Below are 14,267 nucleotides of genomic sequence, written 5' to 3'. Positions count from 1 at the left end.
ATCTGCAGGTCAGGCACTCTTCTTTTTCTCCCACTTCATTCCAGTCTTGTCTGGAGACCCTCTTCTTTAAACTGTTGTAGAACACCCCCATGCTACTCCATTGTCTTTGTAGTGTACTTCTGTGTGTGTGTGTGTGTGTGTGTGTGTGTGTGTGTATGGTTGGGAGGGAGTTGTGCATGCTTGTGTGTGTGTTGAGGGGGGGGTTGGGGGGGAGGTGGTTGTGCATATTTGTGTGTGTGTGTTTGTAAGTGAGTGTGTGTGTGCGTGTGCATGTGCATGTGTGTCTGTTTCCCTGTTTATGTAAAGCATCCATAGCCCAATTTAGAAAATAGGCATTTTGCAAATTCACATTATTATTGTTATTGTTATTATTTAAATTAAAAAAAAAAATTCTTATTATTATCATCAACATTATTATTATTATTAATATGATTATGATTTTTATTATTGCAGAGTGTTCAGCGCCTCTTCCAGCCTGTCAGCAAGGCTCTGGGTCTGTGTCGAGGTGATCGCTGTGTCGAGAAATACCTTTTATTTTGCAAATGAAATGGACTGGCTGTGGCAGAAATATCTCTGAAAAGGATCAACTATCAGCTGTGTTATTGATGATTGTGTGAATGGTGTGATGTGTAATTGGTGTGATGTGTGAATGGTGTGATGTGTAATTGGTGTGATGTGTGAATGGTGTGATGTGTAATTGGTGGGAGTGTTGGTGACAGTGATGATCACAGTCCTTATATTGGCCAGTGTGTGTATGTGTGTGTGTGTGTGTGAGGGTGGGGGGGGGGGGAGATGTTGCGTGTATGTGTTTGTGTCTTGTGTGTGTGCATGTGTTTGTTTTGTTCGGTTCAAGGGTTGGGAAATGTACAGCAAAGGCTTTTTTTTTTTTTTTTTAAATTTTTTTTTTTTAATTAAGAAAGGTGTATGGATATTTGGATTAAGAATACCTGACACTCTTTTGAGAATACTGAGATTGTTCTTTTTTTTCTTTTTCTTTCGTTTTTACTTTTCACGAATGGGAATTTTATGTCATGAACAAGGTTTTATGTTTCTGTTCATTCAAACTGAGCCCAGTTCACTTTGCAAAATGTTATCTTTCCATTTTTATGATGGGGAGGAGGTAAAAGCATGTAGTTTATTTGCTGGGAAGATTTAAGTGCTTTTATTGGGCATGTGTGTGTGTGTGTTTAGCTGTGAACTTGAGCGTATGTGTGATCCTGTGTGTGTGTGTGTGTGTGTGTGTGTGTCCAACTCATCATGTATGCATGTATTGTATGTATGTCTGAAGCAAATTTAAACTGTGACTTTTTTCAGTTTCTGTTACATTTACAAATGAAGTTTTGTTATTGCACAGATCATTTATTGTTCCGTTGTAAAACAGTTCACATAAGATTGTCTGTTTTGGTGAAATAAAGTTTGAGATGATGGAATGAATTTTAAAATGAAAAGACAGTTTTGAATTTTAAAATTAAAAGACAATTTTTTTAAATAATTCTTTTCAATCTTTGATTGTTTAAAGTATAAGAGACAAGTGGGAAGAAAGAGAGGAAAACAACAACAAAACAACACAAACACCAAAGAAAGAAAGATAAAACCATCCTGCTGAAAAACTGAACACGACAGAAGCAGTGCAGGGTCTTCTATGGTAAGCGACTCCATGGCGGCCAGACATGGATGGTTACCAGTAGACTGCTGGCAGTGGGGCCAGGACAGAAGAAACCTCAGTGTGGTACTTTAAAAAAAAAAAAAATGTTTAATCAATTTGGTCAAGGTGGACACATTTTCATCATGTGTAACAGTGCAGTTTTATAACATATAATAGACATTATAACTTGCATCAGCACAGAATTATGGACACTTTGCTTAGCTAACGTAATGTGAAAAGAACACAACCCATACATTGTTTTCTGAAAAAACAAATAAAAACAAACAAAAAACAAACAAACAAACAAACAAACCTAAAAAACAACAACCCCAAAACCAACAAAACAAAACAACAACAAAAAAACAAACAACATATGGAGTATCTTATGTATGAACACATTTCCTCAAGTTTTCCATATGTGACTATATAAAACACCCATTACACAGTCATGCTAAACATTATTACTGCAGACACATAAGTGCACATGAATACACACATACATATATTATTTACATCCTTACACATTCACATACATCTGTTCTTCAAGTATAAAAATATATCATTGAGCCTTCGTTATTGTTGTGCATTTTATCTTTCATCATATTTTGTTATGGGTTATTGTTTTCAAGAAGTTTTATATATGGACACCATTTTCTTGTAAATACAGCGCTTAACATTTCCATTGAATGCATGTATCTTTCTACTTTAGAACTATTTCTTAAATCATTCAGAAAGTGCTCTATACATGGTTTAATCTTATTTATTCTGCATTTATAAAAAAAAAAAAAAAAAAAATTGCAAGAAGAATAATATAGTTGAAAGTTTCATCTGTTTTTGTAGTTTCATGATTCCAAAGAGAACTAATTCTATGTTTAACTTAACGTTTGAGCAAGTGTCATATCTTTCTTTAAAAACGTTCTCCAATTCCTTCGTAAACAATTGAGAGAACTTGCAAAACCATAGATAATGTTGTACTGAATCTATTTCATTTTTACAGAAATTGCACTTGTCACTGTTTGTAATGCCCATTTTCTTCAGAATTTTATTTGTAACTAAAATGTGACAAATTCTAATTTGAAACAATTTAATTTCATCTCTTTTACTTTTTTTATTTGCTTCATGGTGGTTACCCAATTAACAATGATATTTAATTTTTGCTCCCACTTAACAAAGGAATTTATATTGTAAATACAGAGTGGTTCAAGAGGTATATTATAATATAATTGCAAGCCTTTCATAATAGAGGATATTAAATGTAGTGCTTTCGGTTGTTCATTACAGGTTTTATCACTAAGATAAATATTGTATGTAATTAAGTAACTTTTCATCGAACATATCAATCCCATATACACTAAATAATTTACATTAATATTATATTTTTCTGTAAAGCATGTGTAACTAAGAAAGCACCCATTCTCATCAACAACATCTCTAACCAGAAATATATTCTTGTTTGTCCAGTATTTGTAGTGGATTGTGTTGTTACCAACTCTAAATTCGTCGTTATAAAAGAAGGGCTCTGCAAGTACCTAATGTGGTTCTTTTAATTCTATTTGTTTCATAAAATTCATGTATGCCTGAAAAACATCTTTCCAAAATTGGTTACATTCGATATTTAGAAACTTTCTTGAACCACACAGATGTAGTGAGTTAATTTCTTGGCATTTTATAAATAAGATTCTCTTCTACTTTGGTGTTCCTGTGTATAATTTCCTTATCCATGTTATCTTAAAAGCCTGTATAAACTTTTCTATGTCTGGTATACCTATTCCTCCATTTGCAACATTATGTATTGAGTATTTTCTTTTAATCTTATCTGGTTTCTTATCCCATACGAATTCATAGCATAGTCGCTGTAATTCTATTACCTCTTTGTCTGGAGGGTTTGGAAGAAGAATCCATAAGTATATAAGCTTTGAAAGTATGAGAGATTGAGAATAGCATTTCTATCGAGTGGTGTGCATATATACATTGACCAAATCTTGAATAAGTTTTTTGCTTCTGTTAATTTGTTCCTTGTATTCACTTCAGTTATTTTTGATAGATCGTCTAAAAACCATATACCTAAAATCTTGAATTTGGGGGGGGTTCCATTTCATATTCTTTTCTGGGAGATATTTCCTTTTCGAATTTTTCATACACCCTAACCAAACATTTAGCATTTTGTTATAATTTAACTTCAGACCTGAAAATTCTTCAAATCTATTTAGTGTTTCGAATAATTTATCATACGATTCTTTATCTCCATCTAACGTAAATGTTGTGTCGTCAGCAAACTGACTAATTTAAAGTTTAATATGCTAATGCCTTTAATACCCTCATCTTCCCTAATCTTGCATGCCAGAATTTCAGAGCACAATACAAATAGGTATGGTGAAATTGGGTCTCCCTGACGGCAGCCCCCTTGTATTTTGAAACTCTGGGATACCGTACCATTTACTATGACATATGATTTTATATTTCTGTAAAAAGTGCATACCCATTTACATATATCTTCTCCAAATCCAAAAGCGTTTAAGACCTTATACCCAGTTTACAGAATCAAATGCCTTTTCAAAGTCTATTGAAACTAATAAGCCTGAAATGTCATCTTTTTCTAAGTAATGCATGATGTCATATAGTATTCTTAAGTTATCACCAATGTATCTACCAGGAATGAAACCTGTCTGATCTTCATTTATTAACTTAGGCAGGACTGACTTAATTCTACTAGCTTTACATGCTTATCCTATCTTATAAATAACGTTTAACAAGGATATAGGCCTCCAGTTTTTTAAGTATTCCCTTGGTTTATCACCTTTTGGCAGGCATGTAATTGATCCTTCTTTCTGTGTCGTTGACATTTCTCCACTTATAAATCCTTCATTCAGTGATCTTACAACGAAGTCACTAAAGTCTTTCCAGAAAAATTTGAAAAAATTTACAGTCATTCCATCTGTATCTGGACTCTTGTTGTTTTGCATTTGCCTGATAGCATCTGTGGCTTCTTGTCTTGTAATTAATCCTTCTAGTTTTGATTCTGTCTCATGAAGTCTTGCATAATCACTAATATCCAAATCTTTTACATTCTGTTCTTTGTGTAGGACTTCATAATAATGTCTTGTCGCCTTTAGTGTGTCATGTTTCTGTCAGTGTATTACCTTGATCTGTAACTAACTATAACATGTGTTTACTGATAAAGTGAAGTTTTTTAAGATTACAAAAATCTTTACTTTTTCACCCTGAGATACCCATCTTGCTTTAGATCTTAAAGCTATCCCTCCCATTTTCAATTTTTTAATTGTATGAGCTCTTCCATTTTCTCAGGCAATTCTCTAGTTATATTATACGTGTGTAGTACTTGATGCAGTCACTTAAAAACTTTTTTTTAAAAACGTGTTAACTTTATTTTCTCTCTCTCTTTCTCTGCCCCTCTCTCTCACTTTCTCTCATCTTTCCATCTCTCTTTTTCTCTCCAGCTGGTTTATTCACATTATTACAAAGTTCTGTATCCAAACTTTTCTCTCTTGCATCAAATATGTGAAATATTATATGTATAAGTTGTTTTTATTATGCTCTGAATAATACAGAACTCATTCTCTTCCCATGCACCACCTCCGCTCTGACAAATAACAGTGACTGACATGTCAAGTGTGCCAGTAAAGTGTTGAAGAATTTTTTTTTTTTGGGGGGGGGGGGATAAAATGTGTGCTCTTATCGAATGCACTTGCTGTTTTTGTATTTGGTGCATTGTTTTGGAAGGTGAAGTGTGAAAGACCAGCCTCTTTATTTTGAAATATTACCACTTTACATTTTGTAATATAAGTGGAGTGATGGCCTAGAGGTAATGCGTCCGCCTAGGAAGCGAGAGAATCTGCGTGCGCTGGTTCGAATCATGGCTCAGCCGCCAATATTTTCTCCCCCTCCACTAGACCTTGAGTGGTGGTCTGGATGCTAGTCATTTGGATGAGACGATAAACCGAGATCCTGTGTGCAGCTTAGTGCACGTTAAAGAACCCACGGCAACAAAAGGGTTGTTCCTCGCAAAATTCTGTAGAAAAATCCACTTCAGTAGGAAAAACAAATAAAACTGCACGCAGGAAAAAAATACAAAAAAATGGGTGGCACTGTAGTGTTGCGAAGTGCTCTCCCTGGGGAGAGCAACCTGAATTTCACACAGAGAAATCTGTTGTGATAAAATGAAAAAAGAAATACAAATATATGTGTAATTTAATGTATAATCCCTTATTGTGTTCATGTATTATGTTCATTTAAAAAAAAAAAAAACACCTTTATTTTCACTCCTTTTCATTTTATGTTGCCCGTTTTTTGTTTGTTTTTACACAGACCTTGGGTTGGCTCTAGGCTCTCAAGACTGATCAGTGTGTGTTGGGGTTTATGTGAAAGTCAGGTATCTGCTCCTTTCATGTTTGTTTTAACTGTACATGTGGTGTTGTGTATATAGATCAGTTTGTGCGCCTTCTTGAAACTGAACTTGAAACTGTAGCTGTGATTTGGGTCAGCGTGGGGGTTACGCCACTGGAATGGTGTGCTAGACAAAGACAGTGAGAAGCTGAAATCCACCTCCGCTCTTTGCAAGTTAGGCCCTCACGGAAGTGAAGTTTTAGAACTGATGCGTTTTGTTTTGTTTTGATATGAGATGAAAGATACTGAATACTTTTTTGGAATGTAAATGGATGTCACAAGTTCATGCACATTTCTTCTGTTTCCTTTTTCTGTCTGTTTTTCATTCTTTTTTTCTTCTTCCTTTTAAAAAGGTGCACACATGTATGATTGTGAGGTGAATTGTATTTCAATGTTGATGAAATATTTAACAAGGTATCCTTCCACGTTATGTGAAAAAAACCATGACAGATTTATCAATAAAGTGACTTCACTTGGAAAGAGAGAGAAGAAAAAGAAGTTGACTTCCAGCTTCTTGCAGATGTGTTCTTGACTTTCAGCTGTATAATAATAATGGTATTTATATAGCGCTGAATCTTGTGCAGAGACAAACCAAAGCACTTTCGCACCAGTCATTCACACGCATGCATAACTCTTAAACTGTAGAAACTAAAGACAAGGAAGGGCAGGCAAGGGAGGCTATTTTGGAAAGAGGTGGGTTTTAAGGCCAGACTTGAAAGAGCTGAGAGTGGAGACTTGACAAAGCGAAAGAGGAAGTTCATTCCAATCGCAAGGTCCAGAGACAGAGAAAGAACGGTGGCCAACAGTCGAGTGTTTGAATCTGGGTATACGTAAACAGAGTGGATCCGAAGCCGATCATAGTGAGCGAGATGGTGTGTAGAGGTGAAGGCAGCCACAGAGATAGGAAGGGGCAGTTTTGTGAATACATTTATAACATAGAATGCTGATCTTGTACTTTATTGTGTGTGAGACAGGGAGCCAGTAGAGATGTTGCAAAAGAGGAGTAATGTGCTCAGATCTTTTCTTTCTGAGGACGAGTCGGGCAGCAGATTTTTGTATGCGCTGAAGGGACTGAATAGATGAAGCAGGCAAACCAGACAATAGAGAGTTACAGTAGTCAAGGCGAGAGAGAATGAGAGAAACGACAAGTCTAGATGTTGCGTCAGTGGACAGATATTTCCGGACGGCACTGATGCCGTAGCAGGACTGGCATGTCTGACTGATAAATTTTTGCATGGACAGTGTATTGTCAAGGACAACACCGAGATTCCTGACTGACGTAGAAAGAGGGATGGATGTACTGCCAAATTTGATTGTGTCAATTGTGATGGAAGACAGTTCTTGTTTAGTTCCTATGATCATTGCTTCAGTTTTGTCCGCGTTCAGTTGTAACTTATTTCGAGTCATCCAGTTTTACACACATACACCACACACACACACAGTAACACAGTGACACACACACAGGCACACTGTCACACACACAGTCACACAGAATCATACACACACACAAACAGCCTGAAGGAGTTAGGGAGGAGTTGGAACAAAGAACAACAAACATTTTATATGGTTTGTCCATTTTGTCCTTTGGAGTTTGCTTTGAACAACACATATTTCTCTTGCTTTGCAAAACAAAGTTTCAAATGCTAAGAGCGGACTGGGCAAGATGGGGTGTCTTTTCACCGATAGCCGTGCAAAATTTGGCCAAGCAGAGCAAACTGATAGGCCTAGTTTGCATCAGTTTGACATGGTAAGTATATGTATCACCAAACATGGAGTATTATACAAACTCCTCCTTTCAATTGCAACAAGAAAAACATGATCATTGCAAGAATGAAATAAAAGCCATGTTGATGTAGATGAATATTCTGAGCGAGATCAATTATAATGGGTTTTTTTTCTGATAAAAACTTTCCTCATGGTCTTAAACATCAGACGCAACATAAAAATGGTAACTGAAAGCATGAAAAATTATAATGAATAAAAGGAATGTTGATGGCGATGATGATTCAGTGTGGAATGAATGATGATGCTTGTTCAAGATGGGTATGTTTCTTCACTGGTAGGTCATCTTCTCAGAACATAATGTTTGACATAACATGCATCACTGATATTGTTGACATAGCTGCTTATTATAGTGCAGCCAACAGCACAGGGCCATGTAAGGACTGCCCAACTAAAAAGACTTAAAAAAAAAAATCAACTGCACTGAACAAAAAAACAACAACAAAAAAAACAAAATCTTCTGCAAAATAACACAGGTTGTGACTGCACACAGCCTTATTAGGACTGCACAACTTCAAAAAATCAACAACAAAAAATCAGCTGTGTTGAACACAAATCTCTGTTACATCTGATGAAGAAAAAAAAACCTGCAATGCAACACAGTTCGTGACATACAAAGATTATTTTCATAATTATTAAGCTCCTTAAAGCAGATAAGACCAGGCTGTGCTGTAAATGTCAGCCCTTCCATTTTATCTATCATCCTCAGATTACAAAAAAAAAGTAACGAGAGGCAAGGCCTTCAAGACTCACTTGTGATACACTTAAAAAAAAAAAAAAAATCTAATTGTTAAAATGTGTTCTATATTTGTTATTATTAAGCTTCGGGTTAAAAGAAAAAGGAAAAAAAAAAAGTCCTGACGGAAGATTTGAACCTCGCCTGTTCGGGTGAGAAAAAACTGTCTTACCCATTACACTATCATGGCACCTCAACTGACGTCCAAAAATATAATATTTAAACATGCTTTTTTAAAGGGCGATAAATCAATTGCGGTATTCGCAGTGAGAACGCTGTTTAAATCATATTATTCTGGTGTATCTTGGGCATTCAAAAAATCTTTAAGGGCAATTAAAAAAATTTTTTAAGTCCGCAGTAAAGGAGACATGGCTATCGCCACAATCACACTGCAACATTTAGCCGTTTTCTCTGGATGTAGATAGATGTACAAGTTTAGTTACACCCGGTTGACACAGTCGATTCAATTTCTCTTTTATGTTCATTCTAGTTTTATAGTTTTAAAGCTGATATGAAAATTGTGTATTTTGTTAAACTAATAACATGTAGAGCCAAGTACAAGTACTTCTAAACATCGTATGAAGTGAAAAGGACTTCATTTTGAGAAAAGGCAAGACTGGAAATTTTATGTTTCATCAATTCAAGGGTATTAACTCTCATGGTTTATTATTTTTAACTGTGAATTCCGACTGATTCTGTGGATATTTTTATGGCAGTTTGGGGCTTAATCCAGTAAGTGATGAGGCATTCACAAATCTTTCTCTGAATAAATATTTAACGGTCTCCTTCAACTTTCCATCACATGTTATCGTGTATTGTCCATTGAACATAGAATTGAACGGGCAGGTCAACAACTTGAAATAAAATGGCGTCGTTCGCGTTCGCAAAGAATATGAGCACGCGCTTTGAATATGTATAAATATGTGTATGCAATTGATTTTTGCCCATGACCTTCAGGGCTCAGCCAATAGATCTGTAAAGTCCACATGTCATATTGATTTTAGTATTTTCCGAAAAAGACCACTTGGGCGAATGAACATTGTCAAAGCCCTGTACACTGAGAGTAAAACACAAAAGCTTTTTATGTATTGAGTATAATTTCAAAATGTAATGTTTAAGATGAGAAAGATCAGTTTAAAGCAAATTAAGCCCCCTAGCATTAATTACAGATTAATTTCCCTTTTTTACTATCTGCACCAAAGACATGCAAAATAAATAAAACTTCCATGCTTAGCAAAAGAAGTTCCTGTTTGAACAAAAAAATGGTAAAAATGACTGCTCTTGTTGTGTCAGAATATCAGATCAAAGTGCCAAGTTTAGAGAATAAATAAAATATAAATATAACAGTAAATTCAGTTTGCGTATAATTTGGCTTCTTTTTAAAAAATTTTTGTGCCCATCACAGAGGTGCAATATTGTTTTAAACAAGATGACTGGAAAGAACTGAATTTTTCCTATTTGTATGCCAAATTTGGTGTCAACTGACAAAGTATTTGCAGAGAAAATGGCAATGTTAAAGTTTACCACGGACACACAGACACACACACACACAGACAACTGAACACCGGGTTAAAACATAGACTCATTTTGTTTACACAAGTGAGTCAAAAAAGGATAAAAATACTTCACACCACACAATAAATACATACAAAGGCCATTCAGGCAAACAATACTGCAGAAAGGACAGTGGCTGTCCCAGTGTTTAAAACATCACTGTCCAATCACCACAGCAAAACAGCACACACACTACATCATTGTCAGCAGAAACAAAAGAAAATAAAAATGTCAAGGCTAGCTGGAAAAAGAAAAAGAAATGGGAATGGACTTGGAAAGCAGAAAAAGCAGACAACAGTCAAAGAAGAAAAACGGCAGAAATAAAGAGAGCAATAGTAAAGAGTAAAATTCTAGCACAGCAATTCCAGAAGGCCAGGTGCTAGCTATTCTGAGAGACCCCAGACATCCCCACAGGGGAGAGCAGACCACAGTGCAGGAAGAAAAAAAGGCAGAAACAAAGAGAGCAATAGAAGGTGGCGATGCTCTTTATACCACAAGACCCCCAGCATCCAAGAAGGGGGAGGGGGAACATACAGCGTCCATCACACAGACAGCAGGGTTTTACTGTCTTCCCATGGGGGGGGGAGGGGGAACATACAGCGTCCATCACACAGACAGCAGGGTTTTACTGTCTTCCCATGGGGGGGAGGGGGAACATACAGCGTCCATCACACAGACAGCAAGGTTTTACTGTCTTCCCATGGGGGGGGGAGGGGGAACATACAGCGTCCATCACACAGACAGCAGGGTTTTACTGTCTTCCCATGGGGGGGAGGGGGAACATACAGCGTCCATCACACAGACAGCAGGGTTTTACTGTCTTCCCATGGGGGGGAGGGGGAACATACAGCGTCCATCACACAGACAGCAGGGTTTTACTGTCTTCCCATGGGGGGGAGGGGGAACATACAGCGTCCATCACACAGACAGCAGGGTTTTACTGTCTTCCCATGGGGGGGAGGGGGAACATACAGCGTCCATCACACAGACAGCAAGGTTTTACTGTCTTCCCATGGGGGGGAGGGGGAACATACAGCGTCCATCACACAGACAGCAAGGTTTTACTGTCTTCCCATGGCTTGACTTTATCCACATAACTGGTCCTTTAGCATAGAAAACACTAAAGTTAAAATCAATTTGATGACGGAATTGCTGTAAAACACTAAATTCAAATCAGTGTGATAAAGTAGCCCTTTGGTTCTTTGTTACAAAACATAACTTTATAACAGTGCTTAGCAACATATACATACTCACAAAAAAAGTTAAATCTAAACAAACAAAATTTGCATAGAATATGTTCATAAGGTTGCTGAAAAGATTGATGCATGCATAAACTGTCACAGACAGTAATTTCCAATCAAATGTATGTCCATGGAAACAGCTGCCAAGGACACTAACCAGTACATGACAAATTAATCAACATATAAAACACACCTCATCTTTGTCTCTGAGTTCAAGTCTTACTCTTGCAGTATTCTTGGAAAGTGTCAACACATCAAATACACCTTTCATCTTGGATCTGCAACTAGTGTTGCATGGACAGATTGAAAAGCCATCCTATATTGATTTTGGGATGAAACAAAAAGGTATATGAGCACTCACATCGGGACTTAATTCCAGATGCTTTCATATCACAGGTAAAGCAAATTATGTCTTCCAAAGAAATTAACACACACACACACACAAATTTATGCACATTCACACACTGTTTAAAGATCTCGTATCAACAAGTTTTCATGAAACCAACATACACTATTGACACAAAACTTTGAAAAACTGCATCACATTTAAAACAAGTGTACATTAGATCCAAATCCTGGACTTGAAGATCTATCAAAATTAATTAGACTTTGATAAATATGTGTATACTGGGCACAAAAAGGCTGCCATGAAGTGAAGGGTGCGTTCTTTGAAAAATGAATATAAATACACTGAATACAGTCAATCCAAAAATGTCACTCGGTTTGGGTACTGAAATGAATGGACAATGTTTCAACAGTGTTGATTTGTGATTTGTAAACCACCACCAACAAATATTTATGCTTGTGTGCTGCGTGCATAAGAAAAGCAAACTTTATGCAGAAAATGAGTGCAGTTTTGCTGATCCAGCTGAAAAAACAACAGACAAACCTGGAGTGATTTTCGTGCTGCATGTGCAAGATGGAACATTCCCAGTAACAATTCACCGGAGTTTGAAAGTGGAGGCACATAAATAATTTTGTATTTGTATTCTTTTTATCACAACAGATTTCTCTGTGTGGAATTCGGACTGCTCTCCCCAGGGAGAGCATGTCGCTACACTACAGCGCCACCCATTTTTTTGTATTTTTTCCTGCATGCAGTTATATTTGTTTTTCCTATCGAAGTGGATTTTTCTAGAGAATTTTGCCAGGAACAACCCTTTTGTTGCTGTGGGTTCTTTTACATGCGCTAAGTGCATGCTGCACACGGGACCTTGGTTTATCTTCTCACCCAAATGACTAGCGTCCAGACCACCACTCAAGGTCCAGTGGACGGGGAGAAAATATCGGCGGCTGAGCCATGATTCAAACCAGCATGCTCAGATTCTCTCGCTTCCTTGGTGGATGTGTTACCTCTAGGCCATCACTCCACATAATGGTACGTTGTCGGAATCCTCCTTCTCCCACTTCTTCCTGGGTCCATACCATGGCCTTTCCTTGATCTGCTTCTGTAAGTTGTCTTCGTTGTGGTGTGACCGCTTTTCTGGTGTATGTAAGCACAAACATTTGTACTCAACAGCCGACAAATGAGCACCGTTAAACCACAGACCAGTCACAGCAATATCCACACACGTCACGTCATGGTGGTCCTTCACTTTTTGTGCCTGGTGTATACACTGTTTGCTGCCCCATCTTTCAACCTGCAGGGGTTGTGTAGTCAGAAGTACAGTCATCATGATTACAGGACATGAAAGGCCACAGAATTTGGGATCATGTTCCTATTTCTTATCAGTCATTTATCATGATTGCAGGACATGAAAGGCCACAGAATTTGGGATCATGTTCCTATTTCTTATCAGTCATTTATCACGATTGCAAGACATGAAAGGCCACAGAATTTGGGATCATGTTCCTATTTCTTATCAGTCATTTATCACGATTGCAGGACATGAAAGGCCACAGAATTTGGGATCATGTTCCTATTTCTTATCAGTCATTTATCACGATTGCAAGACATGAAAGGCCACAGAATTTGGGATCATGTTCCTATTTCTTATCAGTCATTTATCATGATTGCAGGACATGAAAGGCCACAGAATTTGGGATCATGTTCCTGTTTCTTATCATTCATCATGATTGCAGGACATGAAAGGCCACAGAATTTGGGATCATGTTCCTGTTTCTTATCATTCATCATGATTGCAGGACATGAAAGGCCACAGAATTTGGGATCATGTTCGTGTTTCTTATCATTCATTTATCATGATTGCAAGACATGAAAGGCCACAGGATTTGGGATAATTTCCCTTCCTCTCTCTCTCTCTCTCTATATATATATATATATATAAAAATATATATATGAAATAATTTTTAATGCGATTATTGAGAAAGAGAATAAAGATAGTGCTACTACGGATGTCTCACTTCACTTTCTCTGGCACTGTGTGATAAAGCTGCAGTCTCCTTCCATAACCTGGCATCAACCAGGCCTGAGAGATACAGACACCTGCAGTGGTGGTCAGGAAATTTGAACAAGACTTCCCATAATGCACCAGTGAAGTAGACGACTCTAACCATGTGGTTCTAGTGTTTCCATTTTGCACTCACTAACTGGATAGGAGCTGGTAAAGGGGTGAAAAAGTCCCATGGTATGTTCCCTTGATGGAGTTCGAACCTACATCATCCCGGTCATCATTCTACAAAGATAACAACATCAAAAATTATTTAATGAAAAATGTGAAAATGCCTATAACATTAAGATCTGTTGCAGTTTAGTACTGTTTGGCATTGCACAGCATTTAAAAACAGATAATATATTTGACTTCATTATAATGTTTGCCAAACTATATGTTTACAAATGCAATATTGGAAAATGCACACCAGGTCTGCATGCCTTTCTACAACAGCTTTATGCGAGGTATAAAATTGAATGGCATAATGCGCATGTAAAAAATGAAGTATCCAG

The 14,267-nt window shown here is 37.0% G+C and overlaps 1 protein-coding gene across 8 annotated transcripts in view; it reads left to right on the top strand.

Moving 5' to 3' along the window:
• LOC143289799 (high affinity copper uptake protein 1-like) overlaps positions 1 to 8,048 on the top strand; it is a 45,280-nt gene extending 37,232 nt beyond the window's left edge. For all 8 annotated transcript variants that reach the window (XM_076598953.1, XM_076598945.1, XM_076598946.1 and 5 more), the window contains one exon: positions 454 to 8,048. The gene's annotated coding sequence lies outside the window, so the exon portion shown is untranslated. The remainder of the gene's footprint in view (positions 1 to 453) is intronic.
• Positions 8,049 to 14,267: the final 6,219 nt, after the last annotated feature.

The sequence above is a fragment of the Babylonia areolata genome, chromosome 14 (assembly GCF_041734735.1).
Source record: "Babylonia areolata isolate BAREFJ2019XMU chromosome 14, ASM4173473v1, whole genome shotgun sequence".
NCBI lineage: Eukaryota > Metazoa > Mollusca > Gastropoda > Neogastropoda > Buccinidae > Babylonia > Babylonia areolata.
This window is presented reverse-complemented; position numbering and strand designations above follow the sequence as displayed.